Source organism: Neopsephotus bourkii, unplaced genomic scaffold, assembly GCF_033783945.1.
Source record: "Neopsephotus bourkii isolate Nb327-2 ecotype Australia unplaced genomic scaffold, CSIRO-AGI_Nbou_v1 NB_234, whole genome shotgun sequence".
NCBI lineage: Eukaryota > Metazoa > Chordata > Aves > Psittaciformes > Psittacidae > Neopsephotus > Neopsephotus bourkii.
In genome coordinates, this window is record NW_026900744.1 from 20389229 (window position 1) to 20401974 (window position 12746).

The window sequence follows — 12746 nt, forward strand, 5'->3', positions numbered from 1 at the left end:
ACTTTGAATTCAGCTGTCTTGCATGGTGAAATTCTGTTCTACATTTTTTCCTTTCAATGCCACAGCCTCCCCTGTGCTTTCTGCCTACTTCCAACTTTTAAATGAACTGCTGAGATGCTGAAATTCAAACTAAGTGAACACACATCATATAAAACAAACAAAAATACTGTGTTGGTTCAATAGCTTCCTACATGCCCTTCCTACATCAAAGCAAAATCCTCTTGTTGCCCAACACAGTGAAGACCACCTGGCAAGTACAACTGGAATTCTGCCCAGAACTGGGTAAGTGTTGCAGAAGCTGGTCCTCGAGGCTGCTGCCCACCATGAAGATGTGTGACACTGTCTGGATCTCAATCCCCATCTGATGTGCCAGCACAAAGCACCACGAACCTTCCTCTGAAAACAGCTGATAGTACAGCGTGCGATATGAAAGGTATTGATCTGCTCCATGTGGCAAAAGGGCAGCACTGTCTACCAGCTGCATACAGAAAGGGAAGATGGGTATTTTGGATCACACATGCCTCCACCATGGAGAAGGGTAGAGAATGAAAAACTTTTTATGCAGTTATCGTGGGACACTGTCAGCAGCAGAGGTCTGAGAGGCATGGCTAAAGCAGGAGGACATTATGGATGCTAATACGTAGTAATCACACAAAGGTCTGGGAGAAACTGAATAGAAGGTAAGCTCCTACATGAAATCTCATTAACATGAGTTACTTCACAAGTAATGGAAAGGAAACATGCAGCCCTCATACTCTCAGAACAAGACATGAAGTAGCATAGGTGGACAGTCTGTAAATGCTCATATCCTGTAATTTTTGCAAAAGACTCTTTGTGGCCATTTTGTAATCAGTTACCTGCCATGTCACTTCTTAACATTTTCATCTTTCCCCCATGACTCAGCTCCTGCAGTACCCATAGGAAAATAGATCCACCATTCACGTAAGACAAATCCCACTCTTTACACTGGTTTTATCTTTCATAACCAGAGCCAGCAAGATAGCTATAAACCATATGGGCTTTCACAACACTGATAAAGAGCAGGAAAGTAAAGGCTTGCTGGAAGGCAAAGTCTAGGTGAGTATTGCATAGCACAGTATGTGCATCCTTCCCCACCTCCACTGTCCCCAGTGACTTTTCAGGTCTTGATCTATTAACAGGACACAGCATGCGAAACACTTGAAATCAAAAGTCTTTGGAGACTTTGTCTTATTCTTCATCCAAATTAATGTGTTCTTCTGTAAGCCTTACTGACAATGCCCTACTTTCACACTTCAGTCACCCCCTTCAGAGGTGAAGGAAAATACTCCATCATCTGGATATGTCACAAACATCAAACAAGGAACAGCTTGCTTGAACAAAAGCAGACGCACTCTACATATGCAAGTTTCCAATCTATCTGGCAAACAAGAAGAAGTATACTAGGAAAGAACAGATAGATGAAGAAAACACAGTGACATTATTTCCTCATGAACATTATTCTTAACAAATAACTTGACTTGTTTTGCTAAGAATAAGTTGATTAGAATATGGTACTTAAACTGTTTAAAACTTTTATTTTCAAGTTGCTCTTCACTTACAGTTTCTGTCAGAATTTAACCAGTTTTACTGGACTAGGGGACCAGAATTACACCTTTGCATTTCACTATTTAGCAACAAACTTCCCATTTGCTCGTAATTTCTCTCTGCTTTAAACTTATTTACTGGTAAAGTATTTCTGTCCACACTGAAATCCTAAAATGCAACCCTGGGTAAGATTAAGATGCCCTATATGAACAATCAGGGACATACACAACCATTAGCAGAAGTTTCTTGCTTATGTCTTGCCACTCAACATGAGGCACTTCTTTCCCCTCCTCCCATCCCCTCATTTCTCCTTCTCCTCCAATCTATACAGCTTCAGTACACATACTTTGATTTGCAGAAGCTTTTAGCTCATCCATCTGGGTCACAAATCTATGGAAGATAACAATAGAGGATTAAATGCCCTAGCAAGAATCAGTGGGTTTGTACTGCATACCTCTTCAGAGCAAAGCACCTAATGGCAAGCCTAGGCTTAAGTACATGAGAAAGATTTGAACATGCAGGCTCCATCAACAGCTATATATTGTCAATGCTTAGAAAACAGACTTTCCTACCATATTCTGGATCTTCTTCTTTTCCTCCCTGAGATCTGTTGTCAGAGGAAGGGAGTTCAGAGCATCTTTCTCTTTACCAACGGGTCAGTTTCACTCCGTTACATTAATGGAAATTGCAGGTGTATTTTAGCTGAAATGCTGATTTCTTTAAACAGCAGAGAAGAGGCTACATGCACTTAGGGAGGAAGAATATGCATCCGTTTGTGAAATCTTAGCTTTCGAGGGGAAATGTGCAGTGGAAAAAGAAGGAATTATAGGGGAAATTAAATTAAAATTCAGGAAAAAGAAAATTAGTAACAGAAGGGAACTTTTACCTGTGGTGCTGGCCAAAATGCTTTTAAGATGCTCAGTGAGAATACACAGGTGTACAGGAAGCCCAGCAGACTGTCCAAATACAAGTCTGAGTTGGAGGGTTCTGGGGATATTTCTACAGTCTAGGAGAACAAAGCAGCTCGGTCCAGTTCTGAGCTCAGTGGCTGTCTTGTCCCTTGTTTCTGTGGGTTCGCAGGAGTTCCTCACAGAGCCTGGCAGGACACCCCTTCAGGCATTCCTGCAGTATCTCTCAGCTCTCCTGCCAAATGGTCTGGGGCATGTTCAAAGGCACCACAAGTGAGGAGGAGAAGCAGGGAAGCACTCTGAATGACATGGCATGAGTGTGTTCTGGGTAAGCTTTTTCTAGGTACTGTGTGACAAAGAACATGGGATGCTATTTCCACTTACAGTCCATGCTGTTTGCTCAGACCTACAGAACTGACCATGATAACCCCAAGCAGACCTCCACCAGCCCCAAAGAAGGCAGTTGCTCTGTACGGACTGTCATATCCAGAGCAGGCTGACTGAGAAATGCACATCTATTTTCATTGTCACCTTCTCATGTTTCTTTCCCCCTCAGGCTGACTTCTGCCTTTGGTCAAGGCAATTATATTTATCATAGCACCATAGAAAGCACAGGACAGAGAGACCTAACCTGGCAAATGCCCTTTGGTACCAGCAGGATTATTAATCATCAATGATTTGCATCACAGGGATCTCAAAGATGCTTTCTCTTCTCCTGCCTCTGCAATGACATTCTTCTATGCCCTTTCAGAGTCTTAACTCTACGTCAGCTCTGGCCCTATGCCTCAAAGCTCTTCACAACAGGCTTGGTCTTCTCCCCCAGCTTGCTCTGCCCTGCCCTTCACACTACCTAGTCAGTTTCTCAGGAAGATTGATTAGATCACACAGAAGGAGCTAATCACTGTCATCTGTGCTGGCTCTTCACCCCAGTGTACCTGGCCAGCATCAGTTCTTGCTCTGACCCGGGCTCCTTTTGAGACTTTGCTATTCTTCCTTTAGTCTTCCTTAGCTATTCTTTCCTGTCCTACCAATTCTCCATTCAAAGCACTGACAGCCTTCGCTCAGTTTCCAGAGCCTTTCTACTGTGCACTGCATTTCCATATCCAGTTATTTTAACAGCACCTTTCACAGTGGGGTAAGAACAGGCCTATTTTCACAGGTCACCTGCTTAATACACCTGGCTGTGCTTACACTGGCAGAGTACAGCCACCTTATGACCAACAATGTTTGAACATCCAAGGCTGCACCACTGGTGTTTCAGTTCATTTTAAAAATGAGAATTTGCTAAAAATTCAACCACACATAAATGATTGTACAAAACTCTTTTCCCACTTGTTTTCTACGCCTTCCCATAAGTTCACTGGGGTGGCAAGGTTTCTGGTATGGACACCAGCCCTTTGAATAAAACTTGGCAGGTTTCACACCACTCATTTCTCTTTGGCCTGCATAGTGCTGCCTGACATTAACAGCTTCCAGCCATAGCAGTGAGAAGAGGAAAATAGTTCCTTCTGTTAGCAATGGCCTTCTAAGATAGTGTGCTTGCACAGCATATTGAATGTTAACAGCCTTTCTTTGCTTCATTGATTTTCCAAATAATTGTCAGAATTTCTGGTAATAGGTTCATTAGTCTCACAAGGCGATGATGAACATATCCAGCAAGAAGAAACCATGAGGAATTGCAAAGAACTCACAGAGCATGAAAATGGTGTGATGTAAATGACAGATCAGCTGGGGGTACAGGTGGTGCTGCACAGTGTTGCTCTCTCTTCTGTGCTATTAGGATGCAGTCAGGCTCATTCTGATCTAACTGACCAGACCCCAGTCAGATCATGGACACTACCCATTTCTGGGCTCTGTACACAGAATCTATTATTGAGAATCTCCCAGTTTTATCACTTAGCTCTACACAGTTCAGCTCATCTCATGCTGCTGACTTTCACAGAAACAATCTCGGTTACTTTTATTGCCCACATTCATCTCTGCTGATCAGTACTATCTTTACTGCCACTGATTTATATCAGAGAGAAAAATGTTCTAGCATGTTAAGGGCATGTTGATGTGGGACTGACACAGTCCCACAGTAGATGCCTTTGAATGTGGAATAACATCAGTGCTCTATTCCACTTGGTCAAATCAGTACTGCTAAAAGACATGGCAAAGCAGTCCACTGCAGGGCCAGGTGAACATGGCAGAGCTACAGGCTCCATGTGACACTATCCTGTGTGATACAGCTGCAATAGCTTGTTCAGAGCTAGCTCAGGTCTCTCTAACTTGGCACTGCTCCACGTGATACATGCTAGCCCATCCAGGTGCTTGGTAGTATCCTCCAATACCTAGGATGTTTTAATAAGGATGTTCTATGGGAATTATCTGGTTTTGTCCCAGATTTCCTATGTGGCTAAATTCTCTCTCCTTTTCTTTCTGGGCATGAAATGGATATAAAGGCAACTCAAAACCTGCCATCCTTCATATTATCTCAAGCCATTGTTTTACCGTTTTTATTATGTCCTTGTCTTTCCCCCCATCCGTAAGTGACTACACTAACAGAAATGTCTCTTGATCAAGACACTTTCTTACAATGCATAAAAGTAAAAGAACATATTCATAGAAATTATGTCTTACATTCTTAAATAAAGAGAATAAATTTTAACTACCCTTTGCTGTCAACAAAAAAAGATAAAAATGGTATGAATGAATCTTTAAGACCTAGATTTTCTAATACTTGGAATTTGGATGGCACCAACCCCATCTAACAATGTTTTAATTCTTGCATATTTCTTGTTTCATTCCCCCATATCTACATCCTACTGGACTATGAAGTTTCAGAAGTGTTAATTTTTCCATTTCTCTTACATGACTGTAGAAAACACAAATCACAACAAACCCCTTTATTTACCTCAAAATCCAGAAGAAACAGGAGTACATGTGGAGAAAGAGGCCCCAGGGGATTCAGCAGTATCTAGACCATCTGTGCTTTGCAAGTTCGTGTTTAATGCTCTTCTGAAAATACACCTGCATGCCAAACTGGACAGATTTACACTCTCATGACCGGAGAGAAGCACAGTTTTAACACTCTCGTGCAATCTTCTCTGGCTTGCTTTTGCTATTTGTAGTATCACTAAGGAAACCAAATGTGAGACTGGTGATCTTTATTCAAGATGTGCCTTCCCCAGACATGATCTCACCTAACTTATCTATCACTTAACGCCAGCCCATTCTTTCCTATACAAATACCCATGAAATTGGGTTGAACTAGAAGGTAAGCAATGATGCCGTGACTGTATGGTTAATGAAGAGCTACAGTGACCTGTAATGGCAGGCTGCCAAGCCTTTGGAACTACAGTACCTATGGTGCTAAGCAGAATACGTTATATATTTGCTATAAAGATAACGAATCACACCTAGCACTCACTGGAAGGTCTCACAGCACTTTACAACAGTGGGATGTAATTACCTACTGAACATGGAGACAGAGGGATGTGTGACTTCCCTAAAATCATGCATTTGGGCTGGAAGAGCCACTGAGGGCTTCTGTGTCCCAACCTTCTGCAAGTGAACCTGACAATAAACTACACAGGACTAGATACAACTACAGCCAATATTGCCTTAAAACGAGGTTTTGCTCTACGCTTCCATGGAACTCTTTTAAAAGAATTCACCTCCCTTTCTGAATAAAATGATCACTGTGTGCCAGTGCTTGGTGTTGGTTACTGCACGGGCAAATCAGGGAAAATATCCCAAAATTCTCTACTTTTGATCTAGGTGTGACTCTGGCCTTTCTTAGCCTATAAGCCAGCATGGGCATAGAATAAAATTTTCATGGCAATATCAACTGAGTGCAATTAGCACTTCTCAGGTCTTGACTTTTTATACACTTATCCTCACAATTCACATATTTGATGGGGATGTGTGGCCTTCCCTAGTTTAGAGGTGGAAAACAAAGGCAAGGATTTATACTCAAGATAAGCTCCAAAATAATTCACACAGTTACACTCAGTTTGAAGTTCAACTGATTCACATCGGCAGAGAAACACAAGCCATGCAGGGCAAAAACCTTGCTTTATATTCAGGCTGGCCTTCCACTGCACCTTCCTCCAGCCATAGAACATAGCAAAAGTAAACTTCTGCTCAAAGTACAACTCACACAGAGAGACCAGTAAACTACCATGCACCAACTGATTTGGGTGAGCCACCTCCATAAAGGCTCTTGACTGTCAGCAAATGTAAAGCAGTAAGACTTAGCATGCAATAAAGGAAGTTTCACCAGTGCAGCATGACTTTAGATGGAGACCTGAGCCCCTGCATCAAGACAATGACCATGACTCAGGTGACATGCAGTTATTTGTTGATCTACAGCAATGTGGGTATTTATCCAAACCCAAGCAGTTTTCCCATAGCCACAAAAGAAGACCAAAGCACAACACAGTGCAGAACATCAGAGTTTCCCAGAATCTTGGCTAGTAAGTCCATGTTCCCCTCTCTCACTTGATTATGTAAAACAACATTCAGGTGTATCCTTTTATCAGAAAATATGTATTACTCTAATTGCTCCAGCATGAGAGTTTTTAAAGTATCATTCATTTAAACAACTCCTGAAAGCATTGAACATGCACTAATGTCAATTAAAAGAAGTTTTGCAATAACAAAGTTTGGAAATGATACTTTTTTAGAAATTAACATCTTGACAAAAATCAATTTATACAAATGTTAAAAATAGCTAATTCCATGGGACCTCACTCTGGCAAGTTTTGCAAGGCAAAACTTTCCTTTCATAGGATTTTATTGAAGTACTTATGCAATCTCTTGAAAGGGAAATACAGAAGAGCCTCATACAGCTGAGAGTCATTATTCCATCTTGCAGCATAAAGCTGTTCTGCACAAGTAAATAATCAATGGGAAGACACACAAAATTTCTAGTGACATTTGGATTCATAATGCCAATTCCATAGCACATGTACATCAAGGTGGAAATTGTGAGTCTGAGCTCTATGTCAAGCACTAAGAAAACTGTAATTTATCAGTCAGAAGTCAGATGCTTTCAGCCCAACACAAAGTTATGCTAGGCCATGAACTGTCTGGTGGCAGCATTTAGAGCATACTCTTAACTGGTATGCTACACCTCATTATTTACATATATTCCTTAGTGTTTGCAGGTATTTAGCACATAAGAGTTCCCAGTAATACCCGTCCCTATCACACAGAGTCTGCCTGCCCCTCCTATGAGGCAATTCCCTGGTCAAAGATGAATTTTAGACAATGTTTTCTTAAGCAAGATATAGCCATCACTGTTGAATCTTCCAGAAATCCTAACCTGGAAGTTTCCACAGATCTGGCAGAAAGAAAAAGAATGATGGTAGGAACCCCAGTGGTTGCCAGCTGCAGCATCCATCCCTACCACTCTCCAGTTTGCTTTAGTCAAGTGAATGCACGTACAGTGCAATCAGGGTTGAGTAAGTCCACAGCCTTCACTAGAAAGGGGCAGCAACACTGACAAAATTACATTCTGCAGGTAGCATCGGAACATGCTTTAGTTACAGACCCAGTCTTACTTTGACCATATACAAAGTTGATGAGTCTATAGTACCAAACTGTTACCCTGAGCAGCAGGTAGCGAGTGACTGGCAGGATAGAGTGGAATTGGTATGAAGTTTCTATATAGTCTCTGTCGATATAGGTTTCTGTGCACCTTGATATGGCATAATTTAGTCCCCAGAAAGCTCTGTCACACAGTTTCAGGTCATGAACCCTATGTGCCAAGAAAGGACAGTAAAAGCACAGGAACACTAGATTTGCAGAAAGGGAATAGGTAACTTTAGCTCAATAGCAACACAAGGGAATGGGGTGATTTGGACAAGTACCTATCCTGCTTCACACTGCATGACCAAAGCAGCTACTGCATGAGATCATGTGGCCACATAGTGAAAGACAGCACTCAGAGAAGCCTCTCTATGGCTTTCAAATGTGCTCTAACTGTGGAGATCCTACACAAAGCAACACCTGCCCAGCTGACACTGAAAAGGTAGAATACCCTTCCAGGTATTCTACCCAAGAAATCAAAGTACAAATTATGGGACAAAGACCGTTAAAAAAAACAACAAAACGAAAACAAACAAACAAACAAAAAAAAAAACACCAAAAAAACCAACCACCAAACTCTAGATATTAGAAGTGGAAGCTGATTTCCCTCCATTTCCCTTGTTACAGAAGACATCTCCACCTGACTTCCTGCATGTTCTGCTCTTGGCCTGCCTGACATTTGCACCACTTGGCAGGTACCTGCAGCCAAAAAGGCACGTCAGATTCTTCCCTGGCTATCAGTAGGCATGCAACCATTTTCACAACAGTGAGGTTGACTAAACGCCCACAGTAACTTTTGGTTTATGTGTGAATTGACGACACTTTCAGGTGGTATTAAATACCTCATAGAATTGGGCCAATAGCCAGGGCACAGAATAAGTGAATATCTCCTTGTTACCACAGCAACTTGAAAAACACAGTGAAAACAGTGCATATCCCTGCAGGATTACTGAGGATGAACAGACATACACTTTAGAAATATTGAAACAAATGTTATAATGATGCTCCTGAATTGCAGGATAAATCCTACTTCATGAGACGTGTATGTCAGAAAGCCAGATGTTGTCTATTGATACTGAAACCTCCTATATCCCCTAAAATCTCTTGGATAACGTACAGGGAACTAATTGTACCAAAGCGTCGAGAAATGAGAACAGCACTGACAGTTACACAACTGAACATGGAGAAATACTGATTGTACTTCACAACTTAATCAAGTTTTTGCTCTCTTTTTTTATAGGGACATTTATTTACTTTCATGGTAGAGACATTCTACCATCTTAGCAGGCTTGATTCAAGGATTATTAAAGTTAAGAGAAAGAACTCCATTAACTCTGGTGAGCTTTGCCTCCAGGTTTTAGGCAAGACCAGGACTGAGCTAAGGGAGTCAACAAATCTCTTCTAGCTGTAGTCAAAAGAGGATCAATAACCTCTTTGGCTGCACGCTTCATGATTCAGACTTAAGAGACATCACTTTTGGTAGAAAACCAGTCTTCCCACCTCTGCATTCGTATGAGATATTACACAAATTCACATAGGATTCAGTGAGTTTTCAAATGCTGATTTCCATCTTCTCTTTTAGCGTAAGATATTCTAGAAGTAATTTATTTATGCTTACCCAGAAACAAAAATGCGTTTAATGCCTGTTGAAACTTTATGTCAAAACAAACATCCCTGGCTAGTATTGTGGACCTCTTTCTGATACCTACCATGGCAAACCAAGGGTTCAGGCTCTTAATTCAGAATGCTTTTTATTTTTCCCTTTTGTCTTGAAGTACTAGCCCTAATCCCTGGAATTTAGCAACAATTAGAAAAGGTTATTTAACAAGGGCTCACATTCTTCAGTTTGAAAATAAAATAAGGATTATAGAGAAAACCTCTTAAAACTAGAGATGCATTTTACTGATATTCACACAGTAAAAGATTACAGTTTCCTGCATTACAGAGGTGCTATAAGAAAGTATCCGAAGACAAGCCACATTTGTACAGATTCATGTTATTATGTATGAAACAAAAAGCTTCTAATTTCTTGGTGAAAGATGTTATCATCCACCCTCCAAACATGCTATCTCTCTTTATTCAGTTTACTAGACTTTACATCTAGATAGACATGGCTTTGTAACACCAAGAAAGAAAGGTAGCTGAGTCTTGAGATAGAAGCTCTGCTGCAGAAAATCCAAAATTAATATCCACTCCAGCAAATTCATCACAATGACTGCAAAGCAGAAATTATAAAATAACTCCTAGAGGTAAAATGTAATCATAGTAAAAAATACAGTAAGAACAAGAGTGCCCTTTGTCAGAACCAAACTGATGATGGATAGTGCAAAACCCACTTGGGTCTTGCTGAGTTACAGCCTTCTCATGTTGTCTTCATCCAGTGATGAGGACAACTCTTATTACTTTTTGGATCAGCTGAATACTACAGCAATACAGAATTCAGCCTACCAAAATTTTTCCACTAAGATTAACTTATTTTTATGTCACAGTCAAGCTGGGGGCACATTCAATTAGAAGGAGGATGGAGTTGAATTGTCATCCCAAACTCAAACTAAAGCTTTCAGAGTTAATGGACTGTTCACTAATATTTCCTTCTCCAATGGCTAAAATTGCATTTGCATTTCACTGACTTCAGGTATTGTTGCTATGAAATATAGATATTATTCAAAATATAGGGTATGAATAATTAAGCTGTGAAGAGGATTATAGTAGTACAGAATTCTTAAACCTGTAGCTATTCCCAGTGATGCAAGGGAGTCCCAAACAAGCATAAAAACCTAATGATGGTAAATAGCCTGTGACGGGTTCAGTTTGCAAGATGAAAACCCACTATTTCAAGGCTGTCCATTTATGAAGTGTTTCATGGTAATGTCAAGAGAACCTGAGGCTATGGCATCATAGTGCTTATGACTATTTGTCCTAGTTTCACAGAATTCAAGATTAAACTCAGGCCAGGAGAAATCCTAAGGAGGTCAGCCCCATACAGACATATACCTCCGGTGCTGCAGATCCCAGACCCTTCTTAGTTAATCCATACTTGGGATTAGCTATCTTTTTGTAAGAAATCTTTGCTGGAACTGCTGTTAGACACAAGGAAACTGTTTGCACATACTCGTTGCTGTTTTGTACTGGTGAATCTACTCCAACTTCCCCACATCCTTTCCAGAGACTAACAAAAGAGGACAGAGATCCTGGCTCTATGGGAATTGGGCCACTGATAGACTGAGATGCCCAAAAGCAAAACACACAATCTGTGGCAGAGCCAGAGTAACTGAAACTAAGTGTTGTCAGGTGTATACTGAAAAACTGCAGCTGTGTTTCAAGCAGGAGAACTTCTGATCATAAACCAGTGATCTAAGAGGAACACAAATGCCACATGCTGTTAACAAGGTCTGTTTCAACTGGAAACATCCATTTATCTAATCACCCTCACTCACAGACCTGGATTTTTAAACTGTAAGTCACTGACACATCACAATTACCTGAATTGATGCCAAAGAAAGTGTTGCTTTCAATTGTTTTGAGTAGAGCAAAGCTCTGCTTTCCTCTTTGTTTTTTCATTGTTTTAAATATATACCTCACGTGGTAGCTTTTCCTTAGGCTTAGCAGTTCAGTAAGAAAATACTCTCAAAAAAGGTTCTTCTAAAATATGAAAGTCCTTTTTAATTTAAATATACTGATTCTTTAAGCAAGATAGCTGAAAAAAAAAAAAAAAAAGAAAAATCCTTCATTTGGGTTTGTTTTTTGTTCGTTTTTTTTTTTTTTTTTGTGATAAAAACTCTGCTGACACATCTCAGGGGAGTAACTCGGAGACAGGCCTTGTTTTCTGCAGAAATGCCTGTGCTGGCAATGGGGAGTGCCTGGTACACAACATACTTTCTCTGTTACATGGGAAGAAAGACAGGATAGGGTTTTACCCAGCACTTCCAACAAGACTCCTCTTCTTCCCACTGAAGAAAGCTCTGGGCCTCCAAGACACTGACCCTGCTGTATCCAAGGATCTCAGGAACACAGTGCCATATCCCCACCTCAGATCCATCAGAGCTTCCTCACCAGCAGGGATCTGCCAGTAAAGCTCACCGTCACAAGTTAACCCTAAAGTGTAACAGCATGGGAAACACTTGACACATCAGTGTTTCTTACAGCAAAAGAAAATCAAGCTGATGAAGAACAAGGAGGGATTACTGTGGCCAACAGGGAGAGTTCTATTTGGCACAAGAGGCACAAGGAGCAGCTTCATGTGATGAAGAATAATGGAGCTTTTCCCAAACCAGTGATATATGAGCAGCCCCTGGAGCCAGACCTAGGCAAGCTGCAGTCTCAAAATGAAGTCCTGGAAATCCTGGTGCAAAGAGGGGACATTAACTTGGGGCTGCACATCACAGGGATAAGACCAGGTAACGTGACATGGACCAGCTCAAGGCAGCACTATCTTCAGCTGCTGAGCTCCATCATATACTGCAGAAACCTGCAAACTGAAGAAAGGGGCTCAGTGAATACCGTAAAGAGAATCAGAGTCACGAGCTGAATCCCATAGAGCTATAGACAAATAGAGTTTTCAGGAAGTCATACAGCACTTTACACCCATGGATCTCACAACATTTTGCAAACATTTGTTAGCCTTCCATGCTGCTGAGCTGCACTTGCTGGTACTCATTGCCTTTGAAATTCAGGGATAAGGAGCCTGCTGGCAGA

At 41.1% G+C, this 12746-nt stretch overlaps 1 protein-coding gene across 4 annotated transcripts in view; it reads right to left on the bottom strand.

Moving 5' to 3' along the window:
• OSTN (osteocrin) overlaps positions 1–12746 on the bottom strand; it is a 103066-nt gene that overhangs the window by 49105 nt on the left and 41215 nt on the right. Inside the window, exon 1 of one of the 4 annotated variants that reach the window (XM_061345748.1) lies at positions 2453–2536. The exons of the other annotated variants lie outside the window; for them this stretch is intronic. The gene's annotated coding sequence lies outside the window, so the exon portion shown is untranslated. Of the gene's footprint in view, positions 1–2452; positions 2537–12746 lie in introns of those variants that run through there. 4 annotated transcript variants of the gene reach the window in all.